General features: G+C 42.9%; 1 protein-coding gene across 5 annotated transcripts in view; it reads right to left on the reverse strand.

Moving 5' to 3' along the window:
- Positions 1–20,538, reverse strand: part of Meis1 (Meis homeobox 1) — a 140,631-nt gene that overhangs the window by 25,919 nt on the left and 94,174 nt on the right. The window lies entirely within an intron of this gene.

Below are 20,538 nucleotides of genomic sequence, written 5' to 3' on the forward strand. Positions count from 1 at the left end.
CCACATCTAAAGGTCAACTTAAGCTAGGATTCTGTGTAAAGGCCAATAAAAAATCAAAGGCCCTATGCCACCTCCTGAGAACAAGCCCAGGTCTGTTCGCCATGAGGAAGAGAATACAAAATGTATCGATCGCATAACTAAATAATGAGATGAATTGGGAAGTCTACTGAAATTTGTTTGTGGAAACATTTTCTGCTCAGTGGTCAAGTGCATCTAAGCTGAAACACGTTTCTAAAGTGCAGAACAGCTGAGGGTGTGGTTTCCACCTGTGAAGACATTGGCTGGCTTGAAAGGTTGCTGCCCTATAAATCCTCCCCCAGATGAAGTTGGCCTGACAGCCAGTCCTCTATGCTTAGTCCCATTAGGCATGAGAGAAGACACCCTCAAGACTCAATTTAACTATGTGTGCCATGGAAACTAAATTCTGGTCTATTGGATGACGATTAACATAGCTTTTAATCTCATTAATAATGTCTGGTCAGATGCTTAAGAAATCGTTAATGACCACATCAATGCTTTTACATGTAACTTTAAATATGTCCTGGGTCTATACACGTGGGGTATGCTTGTGGAGAGTGGGGATATAGTGATTTTTCCCATAAGCATTGTCTTTGATTGCCACTTAATCAATAAATACACAATTAGAATGAGGCTTGGCTTTCACGGAATATAGTGCCTTTCTCCAAAGAGCTTCAGGTATATTTCAGATAGGATGGTAATTAATCCCTCCGAATAACATGAATGGAACCACCTTCCTCTTGTTTTGCAGGTGAGAGAGTCAGTCGGGAGAAAGGACAGCCAATAGCGACAGTTTCTCTTTCTCTTCCAGAGACTTGTCTTCAAAAACCTCCGCGCTGCTTACATAACTTGCAGAGCCAGCCATCAGCCCCGCCCTTTCAGAGCCATTGACTTCTCACCTCAGTCACACTGTTCTCATTTCTGCATTTCTGCTCTTTCAACATTCCGAGGTTTCCCCCACTACACTTCTTGGTGTCACTGTCAGGGTTCAGACCAAGGTCAGGTACTCACATGCACACAGACACACACACAGACAGATGACATGCACACACAGACACAATCACACACCACTACACCACCCGTACGCAGCTCCTCACACATCAACCTTTCCCTCACTCCCCGATAGCAAGCATCCTTCTCTGAAACCCCTTTTCTAAGTCTGTGTTTCCTTATTGGGGGAATCTTCTCGCCCAAGGACCAGTTTGAAATTCATTGCTTCGTCATTCATCATCCTTAAAGTCCAGGTAAGTATGTAATGGGAAATTAGCAACTGTGGTGTGAGCAAAAAGAGGAAGTCTAACGGAGGTACCTTACCCAGATACTACCTATTCAGAAGCAACACCAAAATAGACAATAAAGTATCTTTCAGAGCCCACAGAAAGTGGAGGCGTTCACACCAGTATTGTCTGTGCTTCAATCCTAAAAGTGGTGTTGACTCATGCATTCAAGTCATAATGAGCTAAGACCACACACAACATAAAGCCAGGTATCAGGACCAGTACAGACCTAAACACCACGCAATACCCTACGTTTAAGGCATAATTCCTATTGTATAAAAGAATTCCACACAATTCTCATCAAATGAATCTCTTTTCTTACAAACAGAACACGGGATTAGAATTTTATATATAGTAATTCTGTGTCTATACTAGTTGAAAAATTGTATATAATATAAATGACTCTATTAGAGCATATAAATTATGCTGCACTTACTAATTATAAGACTTTGAACATGAACAACTTTTATAACCCTCAATTTTGTTACTTTGAGTCCTAGGATTCATTGAAGTTAAAGGTTTCTCCTGCTAGCAGCTCTAAATGGTAGTGCCCAATAAGAATTACAAACTAGATTTTGAAATGAGCAGTTTTCTTTTTAAAAGAATTATTGCCTTCATTTGTGTGTGTGTATGCATGCACATGTGTATGTGTGTGTGTGTGTGTGTGTGTGTGTGTGTGTATGCATGCCACTACATACACGTAGAGGTCAGAGAACAACTTGCAGAATTGGTTCTCTCTTTATACCCAGTGTGACCCAGAGATTGAACTCATGTTATCAGGAGCCCTTACCATCTAATCAGCCTCAAATACTCAATTTTTAATACCCAGTTGTTTACACTATTTGGATATAAAGTTATGAGTGTGTACGAATGGGCATTCTGGTTTGTAACATTTTTTGCAATACTATTTACTTATAGTTTTCAAGGTCCTAGGAAAGCGTCTTTCAATTATTTTTCAGTAGAGTTAATAAATATGTCTACCCTCGCTCTTCAGTAGAACCGAGCTACAACATCATTTGCCTTGTCTTGTTGGCTGTCTCAATGCCGGGACCAGAACTAGATGGAAACACTAGTATTTGCGCCATTCATCTTTAGCCACTTTGAAAATTGAGACTTGTCACAGCAATTTCCTTGTCCTGTGTTTTTCAAGAGTATTTCTGCATGCTTGTTTGTGAGCAAGATTTACATACGTTCTTATAAGACAAATGGAATCCACATTTTATTTATGCAAATGGTGTCAGGAAAATTCTCCTTGGATCATTAAAATTACCTGAATCATGGCACCTCCGAAGAGCCGCAATGCAGCCCTCCAAATTCCACTGTCAATATTAGTTGTTTCTTCACATCACATAGTTTCTGATTGCATAATTTAAATATCACAAAATGAGAAAGGTCTGGGTTTTTTTTTTCTTCTTATACTCTGTCACTTTTCATGTGATCTGACTTTAAGTAATTGGAACAAACTGTGTCTAATTTCATGCAGCATAATTGCTAGGCAGCCCCAAGCTATAGAGACCCAGCACTCTGTCTCCATTAAGCAATTTTCAGCTCTTTGGGATGTATTTTTTATGTAGATATGAATGAGCCTGGATAAAGTTAACTGTCACAATAATTTGGACATTATTAATAAGAGATGTGTATGCCAAGCAGTAGGCATAGTATATGTATATATGTATGTATATTGACTAAGTTGAATACTCCAAGGAATGGCACCCAGGACACTGTATACACTTGGCATACTAGAAAATTCCTTGTCTATGGTAGAGAAGCCATATGTTTTTCTTTCTCTTCATGGTTCTTGGCTTTGGTGTCCCACAAACTCTTGATTTTTTTTTTTACAATAATCTGTAATTGCCAAAACCACATGAAAACTTTGACTTCATGTAGCTCATACCCACTCAGCCAAAAACTCACAGAAAAGTAGGCTTCTAAATATAAACCTCAGTAGTTTAAATATCTCAAATCCTCTGAATCCTGATTACTTGGGCTGTTTGTAGATAGTAGGAGTTATGTCTTCGTAGACATAGAAAAAGGGCCTGACCAAAACAACAAACAAACAAACAAACAAACAAAAAACCCTCTCTGCCACAGGTGAGACTTCTGTGAAAGCACCACAGACTGGCTGAGTTCACACCTGAGAGGTGACATTCAATAGGCAAAGGCAGATGCCATTCTGCAAGAGATCAAGGATCCCTGAAAGGTGCCAGTTTAGGGAGAAAGGGGGGAAATCCATTCCAAACCACCACAACTACAGGCTCATGTTTCTATTTGGCATTTCGCTGAGCGCCTATCCTTTATTGCATCTAAATGACAAGGACACTGGTTGACGAAAGATCAGTGAGTTCTTGTGAAGGAAAGACTTATTGCACTGGCCTGATATACCAATCGACTTAATCACTCTGGGATATCAAAGTAAATTTGACCACCGTCCAACAGACAGTGAGGGACACCTTGCTTTCGCTGTGTACATTAGCCTTGTGCCATTATCTCTTAAAAGCTTAATTATTTGCAAACAATTGATCAAGATGGGAATTTGAGAAAGGATATGCAAGGGCCACTGGGAGACCTGCAAGGCATTAAGAGAGCAAATGAAATTACCTCTAGATCCTACACTAAGAATTAACGATTGCGAAGGGAGAGCGAGGCGGTGTGGTAGCTGCAAGGGTTCTGTCTGGAGTGCTTCCCATTTGATCTGCATTAACACCTCAGGACTGAGTGAAAGCCATAAAACAGTGATTATGTATGGGCGAACCTGACCCTCCCTTCCTGCATTCAACCTGCACACACACACACACACACACACACACACACACACCAGTCTATTTTCACTGGGGAAAGCAGAGATGCTGGACTCAAAGGGGAAATCGGTCACTTGCTAAGAATGGAAGCCCAGCAATGGGGCAAAACTCACAAAATGACTGTCGTCACTTCCATAATCAGCAGCCCGACTTCCAAGCCATTTGCCACTCTTCATGTGTTTCTAGATACACAGAATGAGTTCAAATAATGACCTAATACAGAGCGACCGTCTTACAGCTTTATCAAAGCACAAAATGACCCCCAGCGAACGTGTCCTGTATAACTGTAATAAAGCATATATGACTGGAAAAAAAAAGCCTAAAAATAGCTTGTATTAAAGTTTAGTCTGGGCTGTCATTTTTACTAGCCACAAGGAATAGAAGATGACAGAAAGAAAATGGCAACTCTCTAAAGAAAATTTATCTCAGCACAATTCTATTTTTATTTATTGAGGTTGGCATGGGAGAACCTCCCATAGTGATGGTGGTTATCTGGTATTTGCGAGTTTACAATACCTTGGAAGAGAATTTATTTATTTAAACAATCAAGCAGCCTTTTCAGTGGAGCATCAATGGGAAGAGACAGAAATTCCACAGTCCACACAGATGGAAAACGTCCAGCCTTATATCGTAACGACATCCTGGACCAAATGGGCTCCTTTCATCCAAACGTCCACCCCTGGCTGCAAACATGGATGCCAAGACAGTGATGAACTTTATCTTATTTGCCCTGGTGACCAAGTTTCAATAACGTCTCCTCCCTCGCCTCCTTGCCCAATCAAACAGCACATTGTAATGGCGGCAGAAGATGTGAAAATAATCCTGTGCAGAGAGCTCTCCGCTGAGATAATAGAAGGCTCCACTGCCCCTTCTCAAGCCGTAGATTAGTAATTTCTCGTGACACAGAAGTTGCCTCTATACGGAAACTGCCAAACAGCTCTAACAAAGCAATAGAGGTAGAAGCAATTTTCAAGCCAAATGTTACACGCTGTGCTTTAAAAGGTATGGGAATGGGCACTAGAGGGGCCGATCTAACCCGAGGAATTATGGCAACTGTCCAATATCAGCCTTATCAAGGCAATGTTCTGTGGCTGGGCTGAATATGTTGCAAGAACAATTTCAGAACTTCTTTTATCCTTTTTTCCTCCAGCCTTGTGCCTCCTCCACAGCTAAGTTTAATGCATTAATATAAGTTGACCTTGAGCTAAACTCTGGTATGTGATAGAGAGATACTCCCTTTTAAGAACAGGGGGAAAACTACCATATGGCTTTTAACCATTAGGTCTCTGCATTCTGTTCAAACTTCTGAGTTTTCCCTTTTTGCTGCCAAGGAACTAAAGGGTCTAAATTAAAATAACCAGCTATGTGTTTGAGATCGAAGAAGGTAAGCATAAATTTTGTAGCCAAGTAAAACTATATCTGGTTAACCTAATTTTTTTGCCTATAAGAATTTCTCTCACTTTAAATAAAATTGCAGCCATTTTCCCCTTATGCATTGACTATGAATAGCTTACACTGTGACAATTACATTGATCTAGGATACTTTTTTCCCTTAAAAAAATCCATAATGCTTCCCTATTGTCTTTCGGCTTTATGAATTAGTTTTACTGTTTCAGTGAATGCTTTTTTTGTCTTCTGACTGCACATTATCAAAGAGACACTTTGTGCCTGGCATTTACATTACAAAAGCAGCGCCCCTGCAGCCTGAGGAGCCTCGGCTGAATGCATAGCAGTTGAGTCCAGCATCCTCACACAGACTGGACTCCAAAGCAAAGGGAGCAGGAAGGGGGCTGGCTAAGAAGCCAAAAAAAATATCCGGAGCATCGTCAGTGACATCGTAAATTTTGATCTGTTTTCTTAATGCTCTGTCAACATCTCAAGTGTGCCCGCTTGTCCCGACTAAATGTGCTGTCTGTTGTCCGGTGCCGGTCTTTTCTAAAAGTTAGTTGAGTCGCCCAGTAGACAGCCTCTCTCCACTTCTTGCCCTTTGAGCAGGGTTATAACAAGTGGGTAGTGAAGGTGCGTGAGTAGGAAATTCAGGTAAAAGGATCTGTAGCCTTGATCTTAGCACTTGAGAATGATAGAAGTGGTGGGGCGGGGGAGGGGGATGCTGGATAATATTTCACCATAATTTTTATTTCTTGCATCACTGTGACTGTATTTTTAATACAGTTATGAGGCCAATATTAAATGCTCTGCCTACCTTGTTTAACTGATCTTTTAATTTCTTTTAAATATAAATTAAATGTAAAATAAAATACTGGAAGAAGACATACATTATGGGATGGGAATAGCATCAGCTCTTATCCTGTTATTTTTTCCTATAGTCACTACAGTCCTGGCTAATAATGCTTTCAATCCATTCTTCAGTAGCTATGTTGCAGAAAGCACTTGGAGGTGCGTGGTGAAAAGATAAAATGAAGGACTCTAAATTAGCAATTACTTCTATACCTTCCTAAAAGTCTTAACGTTAATGAAAAGTGCTAACATTATTTTGAATGGTTATGATTAATTATCACCCCTGAATGTTGATTATCTCAGTAGGCAACCATGGAAACAGAAGGAAAGCAAACAGATCATAGGAGGAGCTCGGGGATAGGGTGGACTAGGAAGAGAAAGTATGTATCACGTTAGATTGAACCATTCCAACTAGGAAGAGGAAGCATGTATCTCTTTAGACTGAACCATTCCAACCAGGAAGAGAAAGCATGTATTTCTTTAGACTGAACCATTCCAACTAGGAAGAGGAAGCATGTATCTCTTTAGACTGAACCATTCCAACCAAGAAGAAGAAGTGTGTATCACTTCACACTGAACTATTCCAACTGGTACTTCATTCTCTTATGCAGTCCCCATGGCCCCGTGAGCAGGAGCTGTGATTAGCTGCTCTTCAGGTAGGAATGTTGCAGGTTGGCCAGGACACAGAACTTGCCCGAGAGCTCCCACCCATCCAGTGCTGGTGCACACACAGGTCTGTCCTGAGTTTCTCCCACTTGGTTACATTCCCGGTGACATTTCTTCCCATCTCCTCATTCCCTTCTATAACCAAAATATAAATGACGAGGGAATGTGAAGAAAGTCATCCCCACATTGTGAGGTCCAGTGAGGAGACAGCCACTGTTTCTCCCCATCCCACTTCCTCTCCGATATCCGCCCCATCCCAGTCCTCTCAGGAAACAAGACTTTGGGTGAGGTTGGAAGATGAAATCACAGTTCTCGCCAGGACTTTGCCTACACTCTGTCTTGAGCATCCAGCTTTAGAGACTTTATTACCTATAGCATTGCAGAATTAATAAATACATGTATTGGAAGGTGAGGTTGTCCCAGGTATTGTTGAAAACACTTCCTATATGTATTTACACAGGGAGATACAATGATTTCACTCATTTTATAGATAAGAAAACAAGTGCAGAAAGGGTAAATCACTCTCACATTGACACAGCTGGTAAATGGCTGGATTTGAAACTTGGTGATAGCATCAAGTCAGGAAGATTCGTTTCCACCCTGTTTTCCTTTGATGTGATGGATGGGGCAATCCTGCTCACCCCTAATGAGTTAACCACAGATGTATATATGCTGGTGACCACTCATATAAAAAAACCCATTATTCTAATTTGCAACATGCATACGTATCTTTTGTTTCTATTAGTTAATTCTGCTAGTGGAACCAAAAGTCAATCTTATCATAAGATTTTTTTTTAAAAAAAAAAACTCAATGGAGATCACTATATCCATCATTTTGTTGGTGCGTGTAGCATGGCTTACACATGCAGGAATGATGATGGGTTATATGCAAGGACTCTCTTAAGATCCTAGACTCAAGTGGCTGCTATCTACCTAACCACATCCCAATGTGCCTTAAACTCTCAACTTTGAAATTAATTGGTGTGTGTGTTTCCAATTATTTTGTATCTTACATGACTCTTAATCAAATGTAAGTTAAATTACATTCAAATCCCCTTTAGATGAATTGACCACTGATAAAAACACATGAATGTTATCCTTTTTATAATGCAACTAGCCAAGTTCTATGCCCAATAAGTATTTCACATATGAATGAATGAGAGTTATTGAGTTAGAAACACCCTAAATCCCTTAACTGGCCTCTGGTTGTAGATTTCTTACTGTAAGTTTATTTGTTTTGTGGGTTTGTTTGTTTGTTTGCTTTGGACAGGTTTTATTATGTAGCTCTGGTTGTCCTGGAACTCACTATGTAGATCAGGCTGAACTCACAGAGATCCAACTGTCTCTGCCTCCTAAATTTTGGGATTAAAGACATGCACCGCTATGCCGGGTGCATCCCTGGCTTTTATTAGGAGATTCCTGCAGATAAATGTCAGGAAACTCAGCTGTCCCCCTTCAACAAGCACTCATCTTTCTTGCACAGCTCTATCACTTCCAAAACTAAGTTTTGACCATTTTAACTTCTTATTTCCCTAATCCTTACTCTGTGGATAAGATTTACAGGCATAGAATCTAATTTGTTTGTTAAAAAAAAAAAAGTGAAGTTTGGATTTGACCCCAGGAGTCAGCCACATAGTTAGATCATTTCCCCCTCTAGTGTCTCAGATCCACCCTAGGTCGTCAGAGGGTTTGTTTATTGCAAACCTGGGAAGTGATGAAATCCAAGTTCTCAATCCAAGCAGTGCTCAGAGCAGCAGAGGACAGAAGAGAAGACAAAAGGAAGCGCTCCCCACTAAGCCTCTTCCGAGGGTTGCCCTTCAACAAACTCAGAAAACAGCAGCATAGTGCACTGAGCCATCCTTCCAAAAAAAAAGTTCATGGCTGAGTTATTCGATAAACGCTAATAAACTAAGAACCCTTCTGCCACTGTCTTCGCTGATCTCTGCCGTTTCAGAGAGTATGCCCACTGAAAACGGCCCAATCACTGGCTCGAAGAACATTAAAAACCAAAGCAAAAGGGTTCTGAAGCTGCAAGGGAAAAGCCAAGGAGGACGAAATACTACCAGACCATTCTGGAATGAGTTCTCATTGTCGCCTGTAGAGATGCCCCTATCCAGCATTAAATATTCAGGAGGGAAGAAAACACACCTCCTTGTGTAAAGAATAGAGTGCAGGGGCAAGACAGTACATTTGGCGAGCGGGTTTCTGGAGAAAGGCAGAGAGGAGGAGAAGGCAATGGAGACTGCGTGCTGTTCCCAATATGACTCAAGACCCCTGGAACTGGCGCTCATTCTCTAGTGCTAATTTTCCCACTTAAATTACAGTGATGGTGTAGCCTCATCTCATTAGAGATCATTGTCCCCAGTAGACAGTTGTGTTTATGGGGGACTCTGGCTGTTCCACACCTGCTGATCAGGTTGCTATGTGATCAAGGCTGCATACAAACAGCAGACTTGAGCCTGCTGGACTGCAACTGATGAGCCCAGGCTAATTCAGGGGTGATTATGTAGTTTACTGGACCACTAAACCTCTTTAAGCTTGTAATTACTGCCTATTTGAGTAAAGAACATTCAAAAGCAATTCACTGCATCATGCCTGCCCCAGCTGGAAGCAGGCTGCCAGCAGTCTGTGGGGACATTAAAATCTACAGGGACGTGGACCGAAGCCCAGCTCGCAGACGCTGCGAGGCAGCCCTCAGCGCCAAAGTGCCCGCACATTTCCTCTTCACCTCTCCTGACCAAGCTCACCATTAAAGGTGCAATGAAAAAGTGGAGAACACCCATAAAGATGACGAATAACGGGAGAGGATAGCAGGCGACATTCTAATGACCGCCCCGCTCCGGAAAGCTAAGATCTAAAACAATCTTTTCACAATGAGAGTCTTGGGGGAGGGGGCGGAGTCGGGGGAAGGGGGGAGGGAAGGAGAGAGAGACTGAGAGGAAGAGGAAGAGAAAAAGAGAGAGTGGGAGGGAAGGGGAGAGAGAGAGAGAGAGAGAGAGAGAGAGAGAAAGAGAGAGAGAGAGAGAGAACACAGCTGAGATTTACTGTGTGCTTATTAAAAGTTACATGGAAAAGATACCAACTTGAAGGCAAAGTGCCCTCCCTCCCCCTCCTCCACTGTAAAACTGGATGCATGGAGGTTCAGGCCTTGTCCGCCTACTGGGCTGTGCTTATCACCTTCAGTGGGAAGTTGTTATCTGGTCAGGGAACTGACTTTTCCTAAAATCACATGTGTAGAATTTTTGCAGTTAACGAATTCAAGGGCCCGAATGAAGGGTAGTTTCAAGGGCTAGGAAAGATTTACAGGAAAAAAAAACAAAAAAAAATCAGTGTTTATCAATGTTCTCGTTTTCTTTCGCTGCCCCCTTGACAACTGGAGTTCTTTTGTGTACCAAAGTGTACAACATGCTTTGCACTGCTGTGGTATAATTATAACTTGTCTCTAAGTAACAAAAAAAGACTGGAACTTAATGAGGGGGGATTAAGTTAATTTCTTTTTTAGCTAACAGTTTCCTGTCTCTTAAAATGAAGACCTTGGTGAGCAAAGTGTTGGGAGGATGGGGGAGATTAAGCTTTTTATTTTACCGAAATCTCTACTTTGGAAATACAGATACTAAAATATTAAATGATGTTTATTCTTTACAAGTCTGTAAATTTGTATTAAATAAAGCCACAGAAATTCCTCCCCGGCTGCTACATCTCAACTCCAAAGATCCAGGGGCCTTCATAGTTATCTAGACAGGGCTGCCATTAATATTCATTAGATGGGTCTGCTTGCATTTTTATAAGCTGTGAGGGAGGCAAAAGAAACCACCAGAATTCTTTAACACACGGGCATTATCAATTCAACATATGCCGGGCAGCATAGCATCCAGACCTAAGTCCGGATTCGAATGCAGGTTACTATTACTAAGCCAAGTCTCACGGAAATGCTTCCTTCTTTACCCAGTTTGGCCTGAGCTATTCAATTAGTTTTATTCTCTGAAATAGACATTTCAGTTTTTCATTTCAGAGGCTATTTTCCACCAGACTTCGTTTAACAGCAAAACCCTTGCCTTGAAATTAAACCAAAGAGAGTTTTCCCTTAAGAAAAACTGTCTTGAAACTTTGTTTTGGCACCAAGATCACCTTTCTCCTTCTGAATTCTCTTTGACAAGCCCTTCCTGATGGCCATTCTCCATCTGTCTCCACAGGTTACAGAAGAAATGACAAGTCCCTAGTATTTATTTATCAAATTCTGGATTTTTAGTTACTCAGTCTAACTGGACTGGGAAGGGCTGGAGCAGAGGTGGGCTGATTTCTGCAAGTTTATCGTTTGTGGGATGTCTTCGATGGGTGGAAGACAGTATAGGACTGGTCATCAACGAGATAATCACAGAAAATTGGCAAAAGTGATGATGTGAAAGCTAATTTAAACCCTGGTTTCTTTATAAAATTAGAACACTTTGGCTTTCAGCTTATGTGGTTCCTACATTTATATAATACTTTATACCTGTGAATTTTTCATATATTTATCAATCTGAATCTCACAGTTACCTAGTGAGTACAGAACGTCACACCGCGTGACACCCACAGTTCAAGAGTGAGAACAAACCCCACAGCGAGCGGCTGTGTGCCTCCTGGGCTCCAGGCCTCTTCCTTTACCCTCCACTGAAGCTCAAAGTTTACCTTGTTAATGATAAAGTAAAAACACCGTAGCCCTGTCTGTCGGAGGCAACTGTGAGGCAGACATGGATTGCTCTATGCTTAGAGTGAAGTCAACTGGGCCTGAAGAGAGCAGAACAGCTTCTAAAAGGGCTGCCATCGTTCCGAGCAAGCTGCACAACTGAGCTCAGGGGCAATGCTGCAAGGCTGGACAAGGCAGCATTTGCCCTTTCTAAAACAGGACCGGGGAAATCAGTACCTTTACGTGATGAAGCAACTAGACACGGCCTTGATCTGTTTAAGGCATCGTTCTCTGCTATCTCATTAGTGACATGAGTTGCTAATTACGTAGCCAAAGGGGCTAATTTCCCCTCTTCCTCAGTCCCATTCTGAGAGGATGCAGGCCTGGGTGTAGAGACAGGAGAATGGCCATTAAATCCATGATGTGTCAATGCTGTGGTTACACACTTGTAAATGGTAAGTCAAAAGGACAATGCTTCAGAACGATTTCAAGACCTTCAGTTAAGTGTATTGCATTGGATAACTGAAGTTTAGGGCTCGTGCTGGCTGTATGGTCTTTTAAAAAGCTTTGCAAGGATTTGTTCATATTTCTTTTATGTGTGAGCATTTTGTCTGCATGTATGGGGATGTACCACATGCATGCTCGGTGCCTGCAGAGTTCAGAAAAGGGCAATGAATCCCAAGGAGCTGAAGTTACAGATGGCTGTGAACCATGTGGGTGCTAGGAATCAAACCTGAGTCCTCTGTAGAGCAACGAGAGCTCTTAACCGCTGAGCCATCTTTCCAGTCCCTGGCTACAGGGACTTATGAAAGCCTCTGAGTTCTCCTAGCCTCACTGCCTCATCTACAAAACAAAGCAAAGGAACCTGGTAGCAATCAAATGAGGCTAATCCACGAAACATACTTAAAGTGTAACACAAACCAGTATGGCTTGCTGGGTAAGGGTCTGACTAGTTAATTGTGGTAAAGGCTTTTCACCTGTATTAAGTTGGGTTTTAATATTTTCTTGGTGAGGAAATATCACTATTTACTTGAGGAGACAAATACCAAGGCCGGAATCCTCTCAAAAAGCGTCTGAGGAAAAGGGGAAATTAGTCCTTCTGAACATGTAATTAGCAACTCATGTCACTAATCTCTCCTCCTGGACAAACTCGTCTCCAGACTGTAGCCAGAGCAGGCTCTGAGGTCAACCTGTTAGTGTGCTAACGCAGGGCTATACACAGGTCGGGCTGTCTTCAGGATTGGCCACTACCAGCATGCCATGATTTGTACAAGATCTTAGCAGAGCTGGGAATGGTAGCACACACCTTTAATGCCTCTGCCGGGAAGGCAGAGGCAGCAGATCTCCGGGTTTGAAGTCAATCTGATCTACAAAGGGAGTTCCAGAACAACCAAGGCTACACAGAGAAACCCTGTCTCAAAAGACAAAACAAAAGAAGACCCTCAGCCAGGCACAGTGGCACCTGCCAGTGCTTGGGAGGCAGAGGACGGACAGAACTACATAGTGAGACCCTGTCTCAAACCAAACCTAGGTAAAGCATTTACATTTTCCACAGATGACCCCTGGTTTTGCCGGAAGGAAAGTGCATTACCTCTTTATTCTGTGCTTTAGACTCAGCTCTGTCTCCTCCTGAATTCATGTGAGCCTCACAGAGGTAAATTAATAATTAATGTATTCTTAACAAAAAAGAGTGGGAAAGAGAAAACACTGAAAGGCAGGGTGTGTCAGAGGGGAGGCAGTGAAACAGACGAGGTCAGGCTTCAGACAGATGAGCCAGGACACTCCAGTGGCCTGCAGGAGTCGCACACACCTTCCTCTGAGGGCCTCCATCGCCATCTGGGGCTGACAGAGGTACCAAGAAAATCTTCCAAGCCATCAGGTCTCTGGGGAGATACTGAGTCATTACTCAGGGCCATCCAAGGCGGGAAACAGGTTCTGGCTCCCTAGACTTGGAGACTGTTAGCCTTGGCCCTTTTGGTGGCTGGAAGGCAGAAGTGGCCACTCAGTTACCTTCCTTGGCAAAGGATGAATGCCACATTTGGCAGAAAAAAATATGCTTTCAAGAAAGAGGAGCAGAAAATCCCTTGGCCTGGGCTCCAACGAGAACTCATCTTTGAATGCCAAGCAAACTCCATCACGATTAAAAACACACCTTTGGAAATGAAGGATTTGCAGTTATCTTAATCCCACTCCATTTACAACATGAGCTCATCAATAGTTGTAATTAACATATTTGGATGCCTAGTTGGTGAGGAAATACTATCATTTGTTTCTGCTTTTGTGTTTTTTTTTTATTTACCCCTTTTAGGCAAAATCTTTTTGTTGATGATGATGTCGTTGTTTTAAAGGAGTTCAGATTAATCTATAAAGAAGAAAACAGTAGATGAGCCAGTGAGATGGCTCGGTGGGTAAAGGAGCCTGTTGCCAAGTCTGATGACCTGAATTGGATCCCCCATACACATGGTGAAAGAAGAAAAGAGAATCCAGAAAGTTGCACACACACTCACACACACACACACACACACACACACACACACAAATAATAAATGTAATTTGAAAAATTATACATATGCATAAAACTAAAGAGAAAAATGAATATTGTGTCAAAATTTCACAAAACCTCCATTTTCACAAACCACATTTTGATTCTGAATCTCATATCAAATCCTCTCAAATAGTCCATATTCTAAAATATGGGGAGTCCATCATCCTGATGATGCCAACGAGGAGCTCAATGACCACGTGCATATATTTTGTTTAATGGCTTCATTTATTTTAATAACAAAGAGAAACTAGATTTTACAGATGAAAGCTTTTTTTCTCTTTTCCATGGCTCCAGTGCAACTGGGATTTTTAAGAGTCTGTGATGTTAACCAGTATGTGATAATGGACACTCTCAGGGGCCCTAGTTTAGACATTTTACGCAGCAGAAGCCCACACTGAGTGACTACCATCAGAAACGTTCACCCTGTTTTAAGAAGACCCAGCTAGGGGTGAGCATCCAAAGGCCCCAGTCATGGCTCCAGGTGTCCCTCCTCAGAGTGGACGGGCAGTGATGTGTTCACTGTGGAGATGCTGGAGCAGCAGGCTCAGCTCACTCAAGATAAGATCTCAAGGATAAGGAAATAATTGCATAGATTTCTTTTCCCTTTGTTCAGAATTCTGCCTACAGCGTTTAATATTTTTGTTGAGAATTGAAAAAATAAATCACAGTTAGTAACTTCAGTTTAATTCTTGCTCGATTTCTTTACTACGCCACCTCTCTGTGGTGAATCAGGAAACCAGAAACTCAACAAAATGAATTTCCATAGGAACAAAAGACACACCACCTCAGAACCTCTCTTTCATCCATGACGCCCCCATTTATTCAGAATATAGAGCTAGCAGAAGAAAAAGGAGAAACATACGGGAAGGACATGCTAGCCACTGAAAACTCTGGTGAGAAAAGAGCGAAAGTCTGAGACACTACTCTTGTTTTTACCGTCAGCCGACCTGTGTGGCCGGGCACAGCGAATTTTGCAGATACCATCTTTACTTAAGATGGCTGCTCCTGATCAATGGCTGTGTCATCCTGGCCCTTCTGCAGCTGGGCCTGGGGTCTGATCCTGGCACAGGGGCCTGTGTCCTCCGCCAATCAGCAGATGTAAGCACACAGGCCCTGTCAGGTTGACATATCATTCCTTCGACAGTGTCACTGAGTATTAATGTTCAATTATGTGCCCTAGAAATGACCGTCATTTTTATGCTGTGTGTGTGACTCTGGGCATGGCATTGGGGTAAGCTCAAACACAAGGGCAGAAATACCCAGGAAGTGAGTTATCGGCATTCGGCTTCCTAGCATGGCCATGGCATCGCTGCGGAGTTGCTCTTTTCTAAGAGATGTTTGAAGGACAGCCAAGCCATTCATTCATCCACACACTCATTCATTCATTTTGCTTTGGTGGGCTTGCATGGCACGAGTCTTATCTATTTAGAGAGCCTTCAAATGCACCATCCCATGATGCCGCCATCACACCGAGTCAACTATCCTTTGTATGTAACAATGAACAGATCATTACATGTAAGGTGTCTTTTTAGTTCGTGAAGTCAGGGGTATGTCATCGACTATCAGACCAAAATGACAATGGTAGATGCCTCTGGAGCAATGTCAAGACCAAGTCAGTGTCAACTGGTTAAGTTAACAAGATCTGTCCAAGGCCAACACCTTCCTTTCTCAGTGCTCAAACTGAGCCTCTGGCAGAGGCCCAGTTTCAGAAACATGCCTGGGATTACATCCATATTACTGTGAGTAGTAGCTTAGATGTATGCTAAGTGTGTGGGTTTCTCTCAGATATTACAGTGAGGGAAAAATTATCTGAAGAGAAGAAAAATATCTTCTGAACAGACAGCTGCATCTGTGTGGTTTCCATTGAACTTACGCGCAGAGGTTATCAATAACAAGTTGGCAAACTTCTCATAGGACCAGCACGGAGAGATAACATACAGCAATTACACGCTAACTTCCTACAAAGGTGAGATAAAACCTTTAATGCAGTCTCGAGTTCATCAGCCTACATGTGCTCGTACAAGCTTAAGTTGCTCAGACTGGGGCTCAGTGGATTTTCTCCATGGTGGTAATTTTTGAAGGAATAGGGAGGGGGAGGAAATGCAATCATTTTCCTGTGGGAAAGGTATCCAGTGAGAGTTTATCATCTCACCTTCCTTTGGGTCGCATTTGCTAGGAGCCCCGGGTCCTGCTGGCATCCCTTCCTATTTCTCCACTGTTTTCCACTGCACGGGGAAAGTCCTCTTGTCTTTTACTCCATTTTCCCTTTCCCTTGTTCTGCCTACAACATTCCCAGTGAGCTTCTCCTGTCACTTCCTTCTCTGCAGCTCCACTCCTATTTCCCAGGCTCTCATGGGTCCTCTTTCCTGGGATTTGCTAAAAGACGGGGAGGGAAACACAGCCCTTCTGTTTCTCAGAAGCCCCCCTCCCACCCCTTGGTTCCTACCTTTTGCTAGATTGTCCTTCAGCAATGCCATCCCATTGATTGTTCACTTTGCACCCCTCACCCCAGTTTCCCAGTGATCTTCACCCTGTTAGCCTGCACCTCTTGACTTTTATCTCTAAAGAGTCCTCCTCTATTGCCAGATTTGCCTCTACAGCAACACACTACATGCAAATAGTAACAATGTCATGAAAACAGCCGGATTTAATTCTATGCATAATTATCTCTTTCTCTCGAATATGACAAATGGAAAACCAGGGCAGGATTTAGTGGCACATGCTTATAATCCTAGCACTTAGTAGGCCGAGGCAGGACAATCATGGTCTAGTCTGGGCAAGGCTAGCCATTTGGGCTATAGCTAGACTGTGTCTCAAAATAAAGAAAAGTCAGAAAAAAACGAAACCTTCTGGTTTATTACCATTGCTTTGAAGTTCCTTGGCAAATTGTATCCAAAATTCAATTGCTTCTACTTCCTCCAGGCGGCAACACTCTGGCACATCACAACACAGTATCATCCTCCGGCTGTCCAAAACAGTTTCTTCCTACAGTGGTCACCTAGGGTATTCTAACCCTTATCTTAAGACCATTTCCAACCCTGCAGCTTTCTAAAACTCTGAGAGTTTGGTCACTACTGTCTTGAAACATCACTCATTTATGGGGTGAAAAAATGTTAAGCACCTGTGCTTCGCTCTGAAAAGACAAGGAGGAGAGATTAGATCTTGACTTGTGGCTAGGGAGGCAGCTCCCAAGCAAAGGTCGTGGCAAGGCCCTAGAGGTATTTCTTTTCCTCTGCAGGACAAGGAAGGACAGCTGAGATCAGATGAAAAGGATGTGGAAGAAAGTGACAAGTGGAGACGGGATCACAGAGGTGACACAGGTCAGGCAAGGAAGCAGTCACCTGCCGGGCACACTGTAGGGGCCACCTGTGGGAAAGTGCAGGACTTGGGACAAGCTGTGGGGACCACGTATGGAAAGGGCAAGAGAGGGGCATGGGCTCTCAAACGGCCTATCTAGCATCTTCAGTTTGTACCTGAAGCGCTACAGGGAAAGACTAAGGATTTTAAGCGGAAGAAGACTTGGTCAAGTTTTGCTTCACAAATCTCTTTAATTGTAAAGCGAAGGCTTTCCCTGACTCTTTCTTTCTCGTCTGTGAAAAGACAGCGAAAACTCAGAAGCTTGCCATAGCCGTAATGGCAGTGAGAGAAGGAAAACGCGTCTAGAAGAGTTAGCAGCCACATGAGGGAGGAAGAACGGGGAACGCCAGGTTAATCCCTACATCCCATGGAGACTCCATCAGCTGAGAGCGAGAAGGAGAGCTAGGATTGAGCCAGAGCAGATTAATGTGAGGAGTGGAGTCTTTGACTCTTGCCTTTGTGTCTTTCTTCTTTGCTTGGAAAAGACCCTACATCTCCACCTTTGACAGTCCCACCCCCATTACAGCTGCTTTGCCTCTTTCTATAAGTTTTTCACTCCACCGAGCCTTTAAATTAAAAGCAGGTATGCACCCCCCCCCCCCGCCCCAGTTCCATTTTCTATCTCCTTTTCCCCGTCAGCATGCTCTAGGTCCACGGCTCCATACTCATCTCCAGCTTCAGCGGAGGTAAAATAAATAAATAAATAAATAAATAAAGGAAAGCTTCTGCCAAGGCATGCCAGCTTTACCACTGACCCATTCCCATCCCCCCCATTCCTCTCAACTCTCAGAATCAAAGCTTTCATCCCAAATTCTCCACCCTCTGGTTCTTTCTACAAGCCACACAATTAGATCCGTTCACTTCTCAAAGACCCGAGGAAGCCCCTGATGCATCCGGCTTCCCATAGGCTCTCACCAGGCATTTGAACTTGCCTAGAGGAACATTAATAGCCCTATTCATAGTATAATTCCATGGTTAACTTGAACCATAGTTTATGGTACAGTGACTTCAGGTGTTTTAACTGCTGTATGGTAGGGTTAAGCTGATGGGGAAAATGATCATCAGACCAAACAAGAATGTGGCATTCCTGGAGAAGGGCCTAGAATTCACTATCCTACCATCACATACACACACCTTATCTAAAATTAGTGTATCAAAACTAGAAACCTCTAGGGCCAGTACAAGTCCTACCTAGAGGGCACAGGTCTAGTTGACCATCTAGCCATGGTGTTCATGCTTGAGTGACTATGGCTAAGCCAGGGCCCCAGTGAGGTCATGTGGAGGCCTGTCTCCATTTTCACTCATCCAGTGTGTATACGAGGCAATTTCAAGAACAAAACCAAGTCATAACTTTAAATGTCAGGGCATGGAGGTAGAGAGCTCCAGGAGGTCAGAAGTTCCGGGTCCTGATTCATTGTACATAGAGATCTCTATTAGATCCCTAACCTCTTCTGCCCCTTTCGTCCATCTGTAAAATGGGGACACAATTACTCATCGTAGGGTCAGATGCAAATTAATTATTTAATAACCTTTTTCTTAGATCGAGTGGGACATTTGCCCATAGCCTGAGTTTTAAAAAGCAATTCAAATACATGCCATTTCGTGCCGCGTGTGGTTGACCTTTATTTTCCTTAGAAATTCAACCCAACGTTTACTCAATCTCTTTTGAACACTCAAGTGATGAATGTCGCTGAGTGCTTAGAGTTCTACTCAAATACGAATAACTTTCAGGGAGTAAGTACTGGGTACCTGTCATCCTGGTAATTGATGGTGTTTTCACTTCAGGGTGTGGGCCTGATACTCATAGGGCTCAATGGGGAAAGCAAATGAATTGACTGAACAAAAATCTCTTGCCCAGTACTTCTGATACTCATAACTCATTACTGCCAAGTGGCCCCAGTCTTATCAGGAGGGAATAGCTAAACATACAGACACACACGCACACACGCACACATGTGCAGGCACACATGCACGCATACACGACGGATAAGTTGATGCCTTGATTTTTCTTTTCTTTTAATAAACTAAAATGTTTGGCTTATCCTTACAATTCCACACGAAAATTGGGTCTTCACCAAGTCTACGATGAGTTATAAGTGCTCACACCAACACAAAGGCTAATCTGCAATGCTATCAAATGCACGCCTCTCTCCCCAATGTCAAAGCCTGGATCCCACATTGCCCTGAAAGAAAGCATGCCTGGGCACAAGCATACTGTATTTCAAATGGAGATTTTGCGTAAGCTGATTTTTATAGTGATGCCGAGAGTAGCTGCTCTGCTTTTCATCTATGCAAACTGGAAATAAAGTAGGCACCCTGCCAGGTCCATGACAGCAGGCCAGACCCAGGCTGCCATGGGTGACTCATACAATGACATCTAAGGGGTCCAGAAAAGAACCCTGACTAATGGCTTTTGGATTCCATGTGACCTTTGATCCTCAGTGCCTTAGACCGAAATAAATGACCTAATTCCAAGAAACTACATCCAGTATGTGAGCCCTAATGAGTGAAAATTTACCTGCTCTCCAGTGATTAATAGGTACTTGCTACTTATCATAATTCCTTAGATCTTAGCCAAAGGAGAGTGAATTTGCTTTCCAGATGGTCACTGTTGAAAACAACCCACTTTCCAGCATTGGGCAAATTTGAGAGTGGCCGTGGGTAAGTCAGATGAAGGCCATCCTGGAGCAGGCAAAAAATACACTCTCAAGCTTCCCCAAACTATGGTCCTGTTTAAGTACTTACTAATGCTATAATTACTAACTGAAAAAAGTCATCAGTCGCCAGGGCCAGAGCAGGACTCTGGGGATGTCCTCAACCGGTGCACGCTCTGCCATCACAGCACAGTTAACAGCCAGCCCAGGACACCATTGCCAGAGCACTGAGGAAAGACAGAGGCACAGACATCCTAATCTGTAGCTAGACCTTCACTGCAACCTTTCCACCTTCCTCAAATGCTGGGGTACACTGTTA

The sequence above is a fragment of the Myodes glareolus genome, chromosome 8, assembly GCF_982192425.1.
Source record: "Myodes glareolus chromosome 8, mMyoGla1.1, whole genome shotgun sequence".
NCBI classification, from domain to species: Eukaryota; Metazoa; Chordata; class Mammalia; order Rodentia; family Cricetidae; genus Myodes; species Myodes glareolus.